The following is a 17,310-nucleotide window of genomic DNA, read 5'->3' as shown; positions in this document are numbered from 1 at the left end:
TAGCTGGAATTACAGATGCACACCACCACTCCCAGTTTGTTGAGATGAGAGTCTCACATTTTGCCCTGGCTGGCTTCAAAGCAGGATTGTCCTGATATCTGCCTCCTGAGTGACTGGGATTACAGAAACAGATATTTAAGTTAAACATTTAAACCTAGGATGAATTTTTCTCAAAATAGTTGCAGCTGGTTCGAGATGGTTTTGAGTTTACAGTTCTGATGGAAGCCTAATTATTGGTGGACCTTCTAGGAGCTGAGAAGACAGTGGGCACAGTGGTGCTAAAGGACAGGCCATGTTTCACTATTGCCTGGCAGAGATGCACTAAAAGAATTGCAGAACTAAAGACTACCTGTACTGACAGGACTACCTTCCTGTCCTGACTTGCTTTGTGAAACCAGGTAACATGAATTTCACATGCTACTAAATTTAGCATATTTGAAAAGCCATATGCATCCCTCATCCTCGAACACTTAAGGAAATGGCATTGTTGGAGCTAATTTTTAATGTTCCTCCATCACGAGTTTTGGTGATCAGCTGATAAAAATGGTAGTTTGCACTTTTATAGTATATTATTCATCTCAGACAAAAGAACACAGCTCCTGTGGGAGGCATTTGGCTGTCCAGCATACTCAAAATTATTTTCAGTCCTGGGCTCCTGATCATGTCTTCATTTCAGAGGGACCTTGTTGAAATACTTGGAGGAATTTACATAATTACATACAGATTCTTCTACAGTCTCAAACAGAAGAGACTTTTTCTTTGGAGTTATAGGGGTTACAGATACTTCTGGCAACTTCCCTGCTTTGCTCAATGAATCTGAATCTTGTTCAGTGTATAAGAAAAGATTAATCTCTGGTTTACCCCATACTACTGTTGCTGGCATACTGGTGAAAAAGCATTGGTTTGGAGGAGTGGATCTATGTATCTTTTATGTCATACTTACATAGCTCAGCTCTGCTACAGTGTGAAAAACATGTATCTAGGCCTGTGTTCTACTAATGCATTTATTTTATCCTGCTGATTTTGCTTTGCCCAACAGTTCTATTAGTTGCAGTCTTGAAGCCTGGCACAGTCACTAAGGAAGAAAGTAGAATATTTAGGACCAGCTACTTGGCTTACAAGGCTGTAGAGATACAATATCTGGGGAAGAAGAATACCAAACACAGGAGCTCATCTGAAAAGGTCACTTTGACTCACACTTAATTTTGTGGAAACTTTCTGTCAGGCAAGCCTCTCTGTACATATTCACCAGCTCAAGTTCAAAGATAATGTTTAGTTTAATTTCTTTGAATACCCGGCCCTGCCCTAACCCTTGCCCCAAGATAGCCTGCTTATAGAATAAAATCCCAATGGATGCCCAGTGTTTACCAAAAGAACTTCCCTAATTGTATTCTTTTTTTTCTACCTCTGGCATTCTTCATTTTCAGATTCATCGTCCCCTGGTTCTGTAATCACCAACTGGACATTTCCCTGACTTGACTTTTGGTCTCCAAATTCTGGTCATCTCTTGCATTATACAGAGCTTTGCTATAATACAATGATTGATAATGGTTTCTTCTGCCCTTTCTATATCATTTGTGTATAGAAAGACTGCCTTGTTTATGCGTTTTTTTTTTTTTTTGGTAGGACTGGGGTTTGAACTCATGACTTCACACATGTGAGGTAGGCACTCCACCTTTTGAGCAATATCTCAACCCTTATTGCTCTGGTTATTTTGGAGTTAAGGTCTTACTTTTTTCCTGGGCCAGCTTGGACTTTCTATTTTAAGCTTTTCATCATTGTGGAGGTGACAGACGTGGTGGCACCCAGCTTTTATTCTGTTGAGATGGAATCTTGTGAACATTTTTTTTGCCTGGGCTGGCCTTGAACCATGATCATTCCAGTCATTGCCTCCCAAGTACGTAAGATTACAGGTGTAAGCCACCAGCACATGGTTTGCTCACACACTTATTGCACACAGTTTTGACAAAGTGCAGTCAGTAAATAATCAGATTTGTTGAAAAACGGCATGTCTTTAGCAGAAGTTGGGCAGCACTATGGGAAAAATGAATCAAGCATCTGCAGTGTAGTCCTGAACTCTATGCACAAAGAACATGCATATTTTTTCCTCACTGTTATGTCTCCTTGGAACCAGATACATGCCCATACAAAGGGTCTACTGTAATTTCATACCAGAGTACCATTCTTACAGGCAATTCATTTCAGCCATGTCTCACTCTTCAGGAACACATTGGACAAGGCGAAGACCAGGAGAAAACTTGTGAAGTTTTTGAATCCAGTGTAAATTACTTCAACCTAGTTCTGAATTTAACAAATAGGTTCCAAAGGATATGAACTTGATTCTGTGTTTAACAATGATCACAGCTGAAATTGAAGATCTAATTCCATTTCATCTAGTTTTAGTGCTGGTTAGTAGCCTGTTTAATATGCAGGAGTAAATTAGAAGAGAATGTTTTTTTTTAATTTGGCATCATAAGATCTTTCTGATGTGAAATAATTACTCAAAAATACATCATCAGTCTACTTTGAGCCTAAAAAAGTAATTTCATTTTGAGAAAAACTATAGATAATTTTATTACTCAACTGGAAAGAGGTTAAGTAAAATCTTAGCAAATATAAATAAGAAAATACCATTTCCAACATTATTTCTTTGAATTTCTAAAAGCTAAAATTACCCATGTTGAGAATATGAAGAGATGGAAAGCAGCATAACTTTTAAATCCAATATTATTAAGGGAAATAAAAGAATGTTAAAACTATGCAAACTATTTCCATTTGATATGTAGTTCACAAAATTCCCAAACTTTGACCTACACTTCTCAAATTATTAAATCAACACCAAAAATTAGATACTTTCAGGCTTCAAGTTGTTCCAAAGTTAAAAGGAGAGAGTCCCTTCCCATTAAAAGGATAAAAAACTGTGGTATAAAAGTCATTTTCCTTTGAAGCAGTCTTTATACCCAGCCTTTTCTTTTTTTAAAAAAATCTACCTAAACATCTTATTCATACACCATGTTTTTCAATCAGTTTTTGGCAACCTGTCTTAAATTTAGATTTGAAACTATACCATTGAAGGCTCCCCAGAAAAAGAGAATATGAAAAATTAAGTGCTGATTTCAAGCTTATTGAAGTCTTTGCCTAAATCTGCTTTTGGGAATTAATAGTGCCAAAGTTATTTCATTTGTGACTTATTTACCATTTGGCTAAAATGAAAAAAGTAGAAGACTTTATGTTATCACATCTTTGCCTCCAAGGCCAGCAATTTCCCTTCAGTAAGTACCTCCAAAGACAATAATTATTTTTTTATAGAAAAGTGGTATTTGTATTAAAAAGCAGATATTCCCTTGGTCTCTAATGCAGATGTCTGTTTACATTTAACATGATTCTTAAGTGTGTGTTGTACTTTGTGAAAACCTTAGTACTTCTGGTACTTACCATAAAAAACGATCAAGTTATAGTGCAACTCTTTAAGATGTGGCCTAAGTAGTAAAAATGAATGGTATCACCATATGGATCTAAGTGATGTTAGGGCAAATACTTGGCGGGGGGGTTAAAATTATATATTATTGAATCAGAACATTAAGAGATGGGAAAGATCTTTCAACTCATTCAGTCCAGACTTTGCCAACAAAACTAAAATACAGATAATTTGGGGTTGTTCTCTAAATCCCACAGATTGTTTAAGGCAGGAATCAAGCCCAGCTTCTAGAACCTTATTCTGGAACTGAATAAAATAAATATCCACATTGTACCTTTAAGTCGAAAGGAATTTCTAAAGTTCCTCTTGACCCACAAGGCCTGTCAGTCACACTGTATATTGTGAATACCATGATTCAGTTAGAAAACAGTAACAACAAAAAAACCTTTCTGTTCCTACTTGAACTTGGGCCTCAAATACTCAAGCATATAGTTGGAAGAAAACCAAATTTCCATCAAAAACTGTGGTTTTTTTTAGCTGATTTCCACCATCAGATTCAATGTCCAAGTCAGCAAATTTTGAATTTATGGGGAGTATTGGAGAGCTCTAGGTTATAAGAATAATCATTATTGCACATGATTTGTGAAGCTTACTATAGTTTTTGGGGTTAAGATTCATTTCTGGAATATGGCTAAGACTTGAGCATTCAACATTGGTTGAAGATTGGAATCACCTACGGGGCTTCAAAAACATGACTGCTTTAAGTCCCAACTGCAGAGATTTTTGTTTAATTAGTTGGGATTAACACATGGGTATCAAATTTTAAAAGCTCACTCTAGATGATTCTAACATGGAGCCAATTTGAGAGCCTCTGGATAAGGAGAAATGATAACTGTCTTTGTAGCTGACTGGAGATCTCAGCTTCTGCTCCAGTCCTCCAAGAATCCTATTCCTGTTCTGATGTCTCAAAGCTAATGTGGTTGATTACTGTGTCTCTCAAGTAGGAGGTGCTAGCATGGCAGAGGTGTGGAAGTACAAGTGAAAACCAAGTGTGTTGCCTTGCTTGGTCATAATTCCCATGCCAAGTTTCCTGGCTATTGAGGTTATACACATTGATATTCTGCAGGATATTCAGTTACCAAAGCAGTGCTGCAATAAATCCTTTTTAAAAATGTCTTTTAGACCTTGAGTAGTTTGCTATTGTTTTATATATTGTTGATTAAGGTATTTAATGTGAAAGTACTCTCTAGTCGCTAAAGTTATAGATAAGACTTGATAATTTTTTCCGCATTCTGAAACCAACTCCAGTATGATATTTGTTTTATGTGCAAAATATACCCTTCAGGTTACCATAATTTTGTACTAGGTAGGCCCCATATTAAGCAAGCTAAATTCCCTGCTACAAACTTTAAAGTTACACAGGTGAGATGGAGTGCAGTAATACATCAAAACCTATTCTTGGGATTTTCAAGTTAGAGTTCACATTAAAAGTCACATTTTCTTGGGCCTATAGCACTGTACACTAATGTCACTTCTTTGCTGATTGGTCACCACTGAGCCTGTGGTGTTGTCTCAGTTTTGGTTTCCAACAGTGAGTATTTTCCATGTCAATGGATTGGTTTTCAATTAGACAATCCTAAATATATCCTCCAAATTTGTAGAAAAAATAATGTATTTTTTTGTTTTGTGGGAACAATGGCCAAGTAGCCACACATGTAATTTTATTTATATTGATGGAAAGGTAATTAGCCATCTTCACAGAACAGATAGTCTTCTTAGCAGTTTTAAAACTCTTTAGCACCTTTCCCACTATAATGCCCAGTCCTAGCACCCCCACCACCAAATTCTCCCTCTTTTAGTTCTTTACTATTCTCCTCACCACTGTGTCCTCTTTGAGGAGAAACAGCAGAACTCCTTGCAGTAGCTCCTTATCTCAGTGTTGATAGACTGCCTATATGGTTTCTTTCTTACATTTGGATTTGACTCAAATCTATTCACCTAGGTGTGGAGAGGACCTTAATAGACCCTGCAATGGGAAGTATCTGCTGTGTTCTGCAGTTTTCTAAACAAAGGATCATGTTTTAAAAAACCCAGAATTTAGATTCTGAGCTTTTACTGGCTTAGTATAAAGAAGCCAGGAATGTTGGGTTCATATATGAAAGCTTCCAGTGTCTTCTGCTGGGCTTCTGACTTGATAGCTCTGTCCATTGATGTTTAAAGCAGTCCAGTTTGTTAAAATTGTAACAATCTGACCTCTCTGACAGAAAACAAGCTGATCTATTACAGATTGAAAGAAAAAATACACTTTGAGATCCATGTGAATTACTTTTTTCCAAACTATTTACTCATTATATATTTAAAGGTCACCAGTGTACATGGGTGTTTCAACTTTCTGGGAATTTATCCACTGGTGGTAACTTAAATAAGGCGGCCCTGGTTTTCATTACTGGCTGGTATTTTTAAGTCTGTGAGTTCTGACCTTCTAATTTAGAAGCAGAACAAAATAGCTTGGTTTCATCATTCTGAATCATGGCAGAGAGGTTTCCTAATTCTCAAGATGACCATAGGAACTCGATGTGATGTTACCTTCCTCCGTAACTGACTTGACTCTAAACAAAAGACTCATATTTTTGCCACATTGAGCTAAATCTGATTTGCCTAAGTTTTAGGGAAACCATTGCCAAGACTCTGAGCAGGATAAAATGATCTCTTTTAATAATGTGCTTTTGTTTTCTCTAGAAGATGTTCTTTAGATAGAAGAATAAATAGTTATCAATAGTTTTCTCTTGTGGCAGGCTCACATATGATTTCCATTTGCTTAATTAGGCTTTTCTGTATTTTAAAACTTGCCATCATAAAAATGATTATTTTTATAATTAAAAAGAATCTTGCTAGATATTATCACAACTGTAATCAATATTCTTTTTTTTTTTCAACTGTGTTTTAGCCATCATCTGGTAAGGGTTCTGAGAAGGAAATTTGCCAAGACTCCAGTGTTTCTCATGCTTTAATCAGCATCAAGATCACCTAAAGTGTCACTAAAATGCAGATTCGGATTTGTAAGTGTGGGGCAGGGCCTGAAATCCTGCATTAATTTATAAGCTCCTTGGTGATGCTGCTCTTGGTCTGATGGCCACACTTTAAGTCATGAGGGGACGACCAGGGATTTCAAACTTCAGCTCTCATCTAGAGCACCTAGAGGGCTTGTTAAATACAGATTGCTGGTACTCCCAGTTTCTGATTAAGTCTGGGGTTGGGCCTGAGAATTTTCACTTCCAAATGAGTTCCCAGGTGAAACTGCTGCTGCTTCAGGAACCTCAATTGGTGACATTGATCTAGAACTCTATTTCTCAAGTCTGGTTACCGGACCTCATCTCATGACCATCCCTAGGAAGAAGAATCTTGCCGCACCCCCCACTGCAGACCTACTTAAAGACAAATTTGAGCACTACTTAGTTCCTCTAAATAATTGAATCTCAACTTTGTCTGTTAGAACTAACTAGGGAGCTTTTAAAAATCCTAATATTCAGGCCAAATCTCAGAGCAATTCCATCAGAATCTCTGAAGCTAGGGCCAAGGCAGCAGTTTCTAAGCTTCCCATGGGATTTCATTGTGCAGTCAATTTGTGAACCACACCACAGGTGGAACTGGAGCACTGAGAGAATGATACTGTTCTTTGCCAGCAAAAGGAAGCCTGGAGGTACCCATTTCCCTGTCGCCACCCTGCTAGACAATGTGTCATCAGCCACAAGGCCAAGGGGAAACACTTTAGGACAGAGTGTTAAATTGCTGGGATGCATTGGATTTTAGCAATCTGCATTTGGCCCTGTTTGGCCACAGGTGGAACTGACTTGCTATGTTCTGCCACCTCTGAACTAAGAATTTGGAAACATAGCCCAAGTACTAGGTTATTTTCCCAGCCTACATTCATTCAAAGCTGGTATCTATTAGATTTTAATGGGGACATAAAGTTCCCTTGCATGGATAGTGTGCACTGGGGTGCAGATTAAACTACTTTAGAGAAAGAAACAACACATAATTTTATAGTTGTGAGCATTGATTTATGGAATAGGTTAATTAGACTAGAAACCTGTCCTGGAGCACATAATGGCCATTTTCTCTCAAAGCTTACATTTGTCTTGTGTGGACATGAGAGCTTAGAATACTTGTTGTAACCTGTGCTAATATTCTCAGGCCTCAAATTCTTTCCTAGGCCATCCAGGTGTGGATGATTGTCGGTTTTGGAAGAGTCATGTATTACTCACCTATGAAGCAGTGTTAGGTTGTTATCATTTCCAAAGATTATAAAGGCTATATTTAATTATGGATGATCTTTCTCAATTTTATGTCCCAGGGAAAGGTAAACTACATTTCTACACACAAACCATGGTAATTCCTTTGTGCGTAAGAATGCAATCTAGTTTATTTTGTCAAGAGAAGCATAGTTTATGAGGGGTTAGAATTTATTCTAAATGCCCTTCTCAGTGATAAGGAATATGCTTAAAGTGTTCTCTTTCTTTGTATCTCTGTCAAAGAATAATTGTTTTTTTTATAGTTTATTTAAATCTTTCTGATTCCACTTCTGCCATCTATTAGGCTGAAAATTCCTATAAGGTTACTAACTTATTGTCTGTTGAGTGAATTCCTCTCACTCTTCCTACACTTACTCTTTAGGCAGGGCCTATTAATCTTAGTTTCTCCCCACCCTCCTGGTTCCAGCCCACACAGAACACTTCTGCCAGCATCTTGTGTGTCTCCTTCACCATGTGAGTTGACTGTCAGGAAGCTCTCCACCCTATTTGTGCACAGCTGCACAGTGATCCAGAAGTGGTTTGATTAATCATCTTTTTCATGTTGAAAACAAAATCCCCAGCAAAAACATTATTGAGAAGGTTACTGAATAAAACAACTGGTAGCCATGGCATTTTTATTAGTGAAACACTGAAAACATAGTAATAAGGAATCCATCCGATCTCCTTGATTAATGTTAGTAAATGTTGAACAGCTACATTTGCAGATGGGTGAGAGGCTTAATGCACAGCACTGACTAATCTCTGTGGTGTAAGCTCTTATCATGGCTAATTTCATGTTGTAAGAGTGTCTTCCAAGTCTGTATGGGACAGATGAGGCCCAGAACACCAAAATGCTGAGCATCAAAACACTTGTGCATTTGTGTTATACTGTGCCTCCAGCTGTTGTTTTTCTTTTGCTTCAAGTGACACACACACTTATTAGCAAAGGTGTCTCAATAGGCATATTTTTCCTTTGTAATCTATACCCATCGTGCTCTGTCTTCTCAGGGTTGAAGTGGTCATCTCAGGGATCTTCTCATCTGCCAGCATCCCTAGAATTCTCACAAAACCTGAGGGTGAAAAGCAAAGCAGCCCAGATAGAGTCCAATGGTCTATTCAACAGTGAAGGTATAGAGCGTAAACCATGAGTCACAGCACTGGCAATGTTTAGAACTGGTTTTAAAGTCTTCTAAAGCCATGTTTCTTAAAATAATTTTCCTGCCTGTTAAGTCTCTCTGTGTTGATGGCTATTTAAAATGTGATGATTTCCTAGACATGCTATGTCTTCCATCTCCTAGTTGGAGCCACAAAAATCTATCTTTAAATATTGCCACCAGTTGAGATTTTGCTAATTTTTTCAGTATACAGACTGGAGGTGTGGCTTAAGTGGTAGAATGCCTGCTTTGTAGGTAGGAAGCTCTGATTTCAAACCCCAGTCCCACATAAAAAAAATAATTTTTACAGTATGTAATTTTGTAATAAGATTTAAAAAATCTATTATAATGTTCCCTATGGGCAATATTTTTAAAATCCATATGCCCTTCTCCATCCAATCTCAAGATTCCAAGGTGCTTGGGCAGGTAGAGAGACTGCAACAGAGCTTGACTTCTCATTGAGAAGTTCCTCTGATCTGGGGACAAAGGAAGCTGACAGAGACCACCTGATGCAACAGCTGGAAGGGCAACACTTGCCTAATCATAGAAGCAAATTCAGCACCCACCTTGGGTCAGACTCAGTACTGAAAACTTGATTAGAATATTTTATTTTCTCCTTCTAAGTGGCAAAATACTTTGGAAACCAGCTTGATAATTTGGAAAGTAGAACATCCAATTTAAAAAAGAATTCTTTCATTCTAATGCAGTATTTTTGGTTATGTAAAGCTCTGCCAATTACACAAGGATAATTATACAGAATGTTCCTTAGACTAGCACTAAAATTGCATCAAATTCTCTGGCCCCATAATAAATAGGACTATTTACTAGAACAAGGTATATGGAAACTTTAGGTTAGAAACAAAATATTATGTAACAGACTCCTACCCATTGTTAATAGCATTGTTTAGCTGTCACAAGATACTTTTGGACACCAACTATATGAGGTGAGCAAGGCACAGTTACCTAAAGTGTACCACTAATTTGATTATATATTTTCTTTCAGCATAACAAGCAATGTATATATCTTTCTTCACATAAGAGATTTTACTATTAGTTTCTGTATTGGTATAAGAATATGTGAAATATGAATTGCTACAGTTTTTATTAAGTACAGGGTGAGAGACTTTGATTAGAGATGAACCTCCCATTGCATTATAGTCGTTATGTGATGACACCCTTGTTCTTAAGGGGGAAATTATTCATTAGTTAGCAATATATTGTGTGCAGTTTTTAAAATTTATATTAGTATATTATTGTAAAAATAATGTTTAATTATGACATCTTCACACATGTATATGATATAATTGGATCTTTTTATTTTCAGTGCTGGGCTTGAACTCAGGGCCTCTTGCTTGCTAGGTGGGTTCTGCCACTTGAACTATGTCCTCCAGCCCTTTTTGCTTTAGTTATTTTTTGGATAGGGTCTCCTGTTTTTGCCCAGGGTTTATTTGTTGAGATAAGGTCTTACTAACTTTTTTGTCCAGGCTGGCCTCCAATCATGATCCTACCAATTTCCTTCTCCTGAGTGGCTGCGATTACAGGCATGCATCACCATATTTAGTCCATATAGTTATTTTCAATTGTATCCCAGCTTTGCTTTGTTTTACCTTAGCTATCAGCATAAGAATGGTAGAGTTTTTATGCACCATTTTGGGGACAAACTGATGCCTCCAGGACTGCTGTGTTTCTTACTAAAACAAACACTCCTGTAATCATCTCTTGACAGCTGTTTCCAACAACTGATAAGTCATAAGATATCCCTATATTTAGAAATATATAAATTGTTGGTGTCCTTCCTTTGGAATTGAATAAACCAGAGTTTGAATTCTAGCTCTGTTATTATCTTACTGGTGACTTTGAGGGAAATTATGTTCCAGCCATAAACATCTCAGTTTTTATCTCAATTTTTATTTGCAAATTGGGCAAATATTTACTTTTTGGGTTTGTTGTGAGGGTCATATGTGAAAATGGACATAGAACATTTTACAAAGTCCTGGTACTTGATATATACTAAATTATGTATGCATATGCATAAATAAATATAGGCACTTTGTTATGTGGGATGATTCCAATTTGTTCTATTGTATAATACTTTAAAAAATGCCTTATCTACTATAGAGATTTCACTAAAGACAGTGGTCAATTATAGTGGTTTGCAAAGCACTGAACTTGAAGGTCAGATCTGTCCTGGAGGCTGATGGTGCAGGCAAAGCTGGAGAAACTGTGGAGTAGAGGATAGTGAGCCTGCGATGACCAGAGTGACTAGGATGAGCAAGTGAGGCATTTAAGGAAGTACTTATTCTAAATGCCAACTCTTTACTTTCATGACCTGTGAATGCCTCCTTTAATCTTGCACTGTTTTAATCTCAACCCATGCCCTAATGTCAGCACTGAGGGCCAAAAGACTTTCCTTAGTGGCCTATACCCATTTTATCCTGGCACTGGGAATAAGAAGTTAAATGAGCCCAGGAAAAAAAGAAAAGAAACAAAGATTTTAGGGCATTTAGTGGTCAGAAGATCACCCCACAGGCTATAACATGGAAAGGAATATTTCAGAGGGAAGATCCAGGTTAGAAAGGCCCAAACCAAGAGGAGGCCCACAAAAACAAAAGTCTTAATCTAGAAAGGCCAGAACTTGCAGTGTTAGGGATCTTCTGGCCTGGATGAAGCACATCTGTTCTAGAGACAGGACTTTGGTTAGGGATTATGTTTTGTTGGATATAACACAAACCCCTAATAACAGTAGTTTAATTGTCAAGTGCAGAGGGGGACAGTCCAAGGCTGGTAAAACTGCTGTGGGGACCCCAGCAAGGACTCAGTCTCCTTGTTCCACCTTTAACCTTCACCATCATAAATACTATGTTGTTGCTCCACCTCCAGCCTCCAATTAACAAAAAGAGTACTCACAGAAGGAAGAATCAAGAGGAAGAAAAGGGAGGAGTAACAAGAGAGAAGAGAAACCGTACTTTCCTAGAAAGAATTTCCTAGAAATTCATTTTGGGTCTTATGGACCAAAACATGGTTATTCTTAGCTACAAATAGTGGTGAGGGATTCTTTTTTAATCTGGATATGTTACTACCCTTCCTCCATCCACCTGATGATGGGATTCTGTTGGTAAGCAAGAAAGAAGAACTAGTTACCTAACTAGTACTGTCTGCCACATACAAGCAATAGGGACTAATCCCAGGATCAACTCATGCCGAATGGGTAACTGACAGCAACTGCTTTGGAGAAAGTTTGTGTTTGCAGTCTTTTTTATACCCAAGGATACTGAGGCCCAGAAGGCAAGCAAAGAGCAGGGATAAGATTGACAGTTCTGTCTAGTTGATTGTAAAGTCAGACATTTTCCTTGACTCCATGACATTCTCCAAGGATAAATCAGCATAAATCCATTTCTTCTCCCCCAACTTTTTATATGTAGGCCCATCTGACCAAATTTCCCTTCTTTCACAGAATAGGAGATTAAAATACTGGTAAAAATATGGCTTGCAGAGAGGGTAGGGCATACAGTTAAGGAAAACGAGACTTTAGGTAGGAACATTCTATGTTGTTTCTACCAATCCCATTAGAGGGCCCAATTAAATGGACTTTCTGGGTCCATAGTGAGTTGAGTGCACAGCTAAGGAGACAGATAAACAAATACTACAGTGGTATGAGTCGAAGGAAGAGAATCACAGATGGAAATAGGCTTTCAAATTCCCATATTCTAGCTTTGCAGGATTTCTGAGCCTTAGTACTTGACACTTGGGCTGAATAATTCATTGTTACCAGGGGTGGGGGGGTGGGGGGAAATGACAATTTTGAGCAATATAGGATGTATCTCTGGCCTCTACCTACAAGACACCAATAGCAACTTACCCCTTCCCTACCAGTCGTAACAACCAGTGTCTTCAGATATTGCAATAACTCCTGGGAGCAAAATTATCCCTAATGGGTTAAAGTATAAACTCTGGACAGGAGATGTGGCTCAACTGGTAGTGCACCTGCCTAGCAAGTGCAAAGCCCCGAGTTCAAATCCCAGTACTTCCCCCCCAAAAAAACCCATATAAACTCTCATAAAAAAAATACTCAGAGATGCAGCTCAGTGGTAGAGTACTTACTAGCATACACAGGGCTCTGGCTTCCATTTCTATACATGGAAAAAAATGTTTGCAGTTTTCTGGGTGTGGTGAAACATGCCTCTGATCCCATTACTCAGGAGGTAGAGGCAGGAGAATTTCAATTTCGAGGGCAGCCTGGACTATGTAGTAAGAACCTGTCTCAAACAATAACAGCACCACCAGAAACCAAAACCAAAAGCCAAAAAAACTCCCAAACCCCATTCTGGGCCTTCACAGATAGAGAATTCCACTTTTACCTATCAATAGGAAACAAGGTCTTGTGAGAGCCAGAGAGCCAATGAGTTCAGGTGTGCTTCACTCCAGCTCAGAGAGCATGTCTTAAAGTAGGCCCTTTTTCTTTAGTTGAAGGGCTAACATTGGGGAAGGGTGAAAAACAGAAAAACAATAAATATACCCCAAATCTTCCCTTGTGTAAAAACAGAGCAAAAAAAAAACAACAACAAGAGACCCAGGAAAGAACTCTCACTTGGCTTTGATACTGTCTTTTTTGGGAGTCACTTTTTTTCTTTATTTTAAATAGAATCATTTCATCTGAGTTGGAAAGCAGTAAATAATTAAGCTAATTTGTTTGTGAATATGGTTCAAAGGAACCTCCAGAAATCCTGGTCCAATAATTCTAACGTGGTGAAGTCAAGCACAAAAGCAAACCCTCATCAGTCTAAGTGCTGGATGTGGGCTGGGCAGGGCTGACTTGAATTATTCATCCTCGACATCTGGAAGGTCAATTTGGCTTTCACAATTTGATTATATTCAGGATTAGGATACACTTTGTTGTCAGATATTTTAATGCCATGATTAACTATTTAAGCACTGTGCAAATTGATTGAATCCATGGCTAATAAGTGTATCTACTTAGATTAGGAACAATGGCAACAAATGGGTTCATATTTCTTATTCTTTCTGCCCAATTAAATTCCACATCTGGCCTCCAACCCTTTTCTTTTTTCTAACATTTTCCATTTACTTCTTTTGGTCTTCCATCTCCTGCTCTCTTTGTTCTCATTATTTTCCAGGTTTACTTTCTTTGTTCCTTATTAGGAATTCTGTACTATCCTAGGAGTCTTTAACCACTCGTCTTTGGAGCCAGTCTCCAGCAGTATCTGGTGTCAGTAATCTTTGAAATCACATGCCACATTTTCTGTGTATAGACCTACTTTTCCCTGCAGAGAGGGTTCTTAGAATCCCTTCAGATTCCTAAATAGTCCTTGATCTGAAAGTGGCAAGAGCCAGAGGAGGACCATTTGCTCTGGACTTTCAGCACAGGAAGAGGGCATTCATATGGAGTGTGTGCTATCTGGTAGGCTCTTTGACCAGTTTGCTTAAAATTCAAACAGCCTCTGCCTACAGCTGGTATTTTAGCTTCATAGATATTGAGAACATGAAAACTGGAAGACATTAATTGACAGAGATTCACCTTTCAAAGTGGCTTCATGATCAGAAGTTTTAAGAGCATCAAGACTGATTTAAAGAAAAAAAAACCTTTCTTGAGCATAGCTTAGGTGATTAAGTAGAGAGGAGGAAGGACTCATGCCCATGAATAGCATGTTCTATTATTCCTGTAATCCTCTTAGGGTGTCCAATTAAATTCTGTTTTGGGGTCCATGAGAGATTGAGTGGATAGTTAAGGAAAAAGACATATAGACAAATACTACAGTGGTGTTAATTGAGGGAAAGGATCACAGATGGAAATGTATTTCTATGAGATCATCACAAGAATGACAAGCAAGATCTAAGTGGGTTGTGGGCAACTTCCCAGAAAGATCACCAGAGCAACAAAGATGCCCTCCGTGTATTGTATGAATACAGTATTTTAAAAGCCTACAAATACAGTCTACTCCTTCTGACTGTTCTAACACACAGTGTGTGCTAACACAAAGGTTGCCTACTGTAGCTATTAGAAGGAAGAAATTATAATTCAGATTCACTCATCTGTTAAAAATTCAGTTTTTAACATTTTAAATTTACAGCAAAATATATTAAGCAAACACTTAGAAATATTTATGAAGCAGGAGTTTTAGGCCTCAGGTCCAAATCCATGGGTTCCACATGTCAGGTCTGATATCCCCCACTCCTATACAACAAATAAAGATATGAGTAATGGTAAAGGGCAAGAAGGTTTAGCATGAGGCACATCACAAGAAGAGGCAAAGTAAGCGCTTCAGCCTTCTTTGGGGTACCTAAAGCTTTAGTTTTAAATAGGGAAATAATTTGGGGCAGAGGGAAAGGAATGCATAGTTATTAAACATTCCTGGTCAAAGTATGACATAGTTGGTCATTACCTCTGTCATGCTTTTGGGGGGATTTCATAGAAGTTATCACTGTCATCACTTGAGGGGAGCCATCTGTTTAGGATAAGCAAGTCATTGCTGCCTGACAGGTGGTCTGTCCAGTGGATGTTCTGCTGTTCCTTTATTTGGGGTCAGTTTCCTCCATCCCTCTCTGGTGGTAAATATGTTATCAATTAGTCCTGTAATTCCTAGCTTCCAAGGTGACTGTAGAGAGAATGGCTCAGAGCAAAGACATATACAAAATAGAGACAGAGATGCTAACACTTAACTCCTGGGCCCAACAAAGAAATCAATGCAAATACCACTCTTGGGGATATACTCAAAAGACTGTGACACAGGTTACTCCAGAGGCACCTGCACACCCATGTTTATTGCAACACTATTCACAATAGCCAAGTTATGGAAACAGCCAAGATGCCCCACCACTGACGAATGGATCAAGAAAATGTGGTATCTACACACAATGGAATTCTATGCAGCCATGAAGAAGAACGAAATGTTATCATTCGCTGGTAAATGGATGGAATTGGAGAACATCATTCTGAGTGAGGTTAGCCTGGCCCAAAAGACCAAAAATCGTATGTTCTCCCTCATATGTGGACATTAGATCAAGGGCAAACACAACAATGGGATTGGACTTTGAGCACATGATAAAAGCGAGAGCACACAAGGGAGGGGTGAGGATAGCTAAGACACCTAAAAAATTAGCTAGCATTTGTTGCCCTTAACGCAGAGAAACTAAAGCAGATACCTTAAAAGCAACTGAGGCCAATAGGAAAAGGGGACCAGGAACTAGAGAAAAGGTGAGATCAAAAAGAATTAACCTAGAAGGTAACACCCACGCACAGGAAATCAATGTGAGTCAACTCCCTGTATAGCTATCCTTATCTCAACCAGCAAAACCCCTTGTTCCTTCCTATTATTGCTTATACTCTCTCTACAACAAAATTAGAAATAAGGGCAAAATAGTTTCTGCTGGGTATTGAGGGGGTTGGGGGGGAGAGGGAGGGGGTGGAGTGGGTGGTAAGGGAGAGGGTGGGGGCAGGGAGGAGAAATGACCCAAGCCTTGTATGCACATATGAATAATAAAAGAAAAAAAAAGAAATCAATGCAAAACTGCAAAAGCAGTTTTTAAGTACTTATTATATTCATTGCCAACTAACTTTCCAGTACAAGTTAATGGCAGGTTTCAACAGAGTGAACTTTGAAGTTGTACTTTCACCGAATGATACCATTTGTATTGCCATTTGAATCTGCCATATACAAAACATTTTCTTAATCTTGTATTTTAATTAATTTTAAAATAATTTTTATTAGGATATATTCATTATACAGAGGGGATTCATAGTGACAATTCTGATTAGAATTATATTATATATATTAATTACATTGCCCCCATCTTCTCTCCCCCGCAACTCCCTTCCCACTCCACTTAAAGCAATTGCAAGGGGTTTTTTAGTTCGTGTCATATAGGTTTATGAAGTCCATCAACCATATACGGTTACCTTAATCTCCTTCCTTCACCCTCCCCTCTTCCATTAGTACCCCTCAAAACAAAAAATATATTAGAATATGGTTACTTCTCACATTTTTGGAAAAGATAAAGAAGACCCAACAATGTTGTCTTCACTGAAAAAATTTTCTTCCAGTCTTCATTCATTCCCTGTTTTCACTTTATATTATGTGCCAAATGTTTCTTCATCTTTTTGTATTTTTCATATTGCTATATAGTCATCAAATTACTATTTTAATGGCTGTATAACATTCCATTATGTTCATTTATGATAATTTACTTTAATAGTACCTTTCTACACAGTATTTTTCTGATATTTTAAAGGATGTTGAAAGAAACCTCCTTGTGTACTTAACTTTTCTTTTTATTGAATTATTTTATCCAGGATAATTGATTAGCAAGCTTGTTTCTTTTGTGATTGATAAAATTTATCAGAGTTTTAAAACATTTTTTTGATGGCACTGAGGTTTGAATTTAGGGTCTTATACTTGCTAGGCAGACACTCTACCACTTGAGTGACATT

The 17,310-nt window shown here is 38.0% G+C and overlaps 1 long non-coding RNA gene across 1 annotated transcript in view; it reads left to right on the top strand.

Moving 5' to 3' along the window:
- LOC141417357 (uncharacterized) overlaps positions 1-17,310 on the top strand; it is a 137,315-nt gene that overhangs the window by 108,357 nt on the left and 11,648 nt on the right. The window lies entirely within an intron of this gene.

The sequence above is a fragment of the Castor canadensis genome, chromosome 2 (assembly GCF_047511655.1).
Source record: "Castor canadensis chromosome 2, mCasCan1.hap1v2, whole genome shotgun sequence".
Taxonomy (NCBI): domain Eukaryota; kingdom Metazoa; phylum Chordata; class Mammalia; order Rodentia; family Castoridae; genus Castor; species Castor canadensis.
Note: the sequence above shows the minus strand (reverse complement) of the source record. Positions and strands in the feature narration are given on the sequence as shown.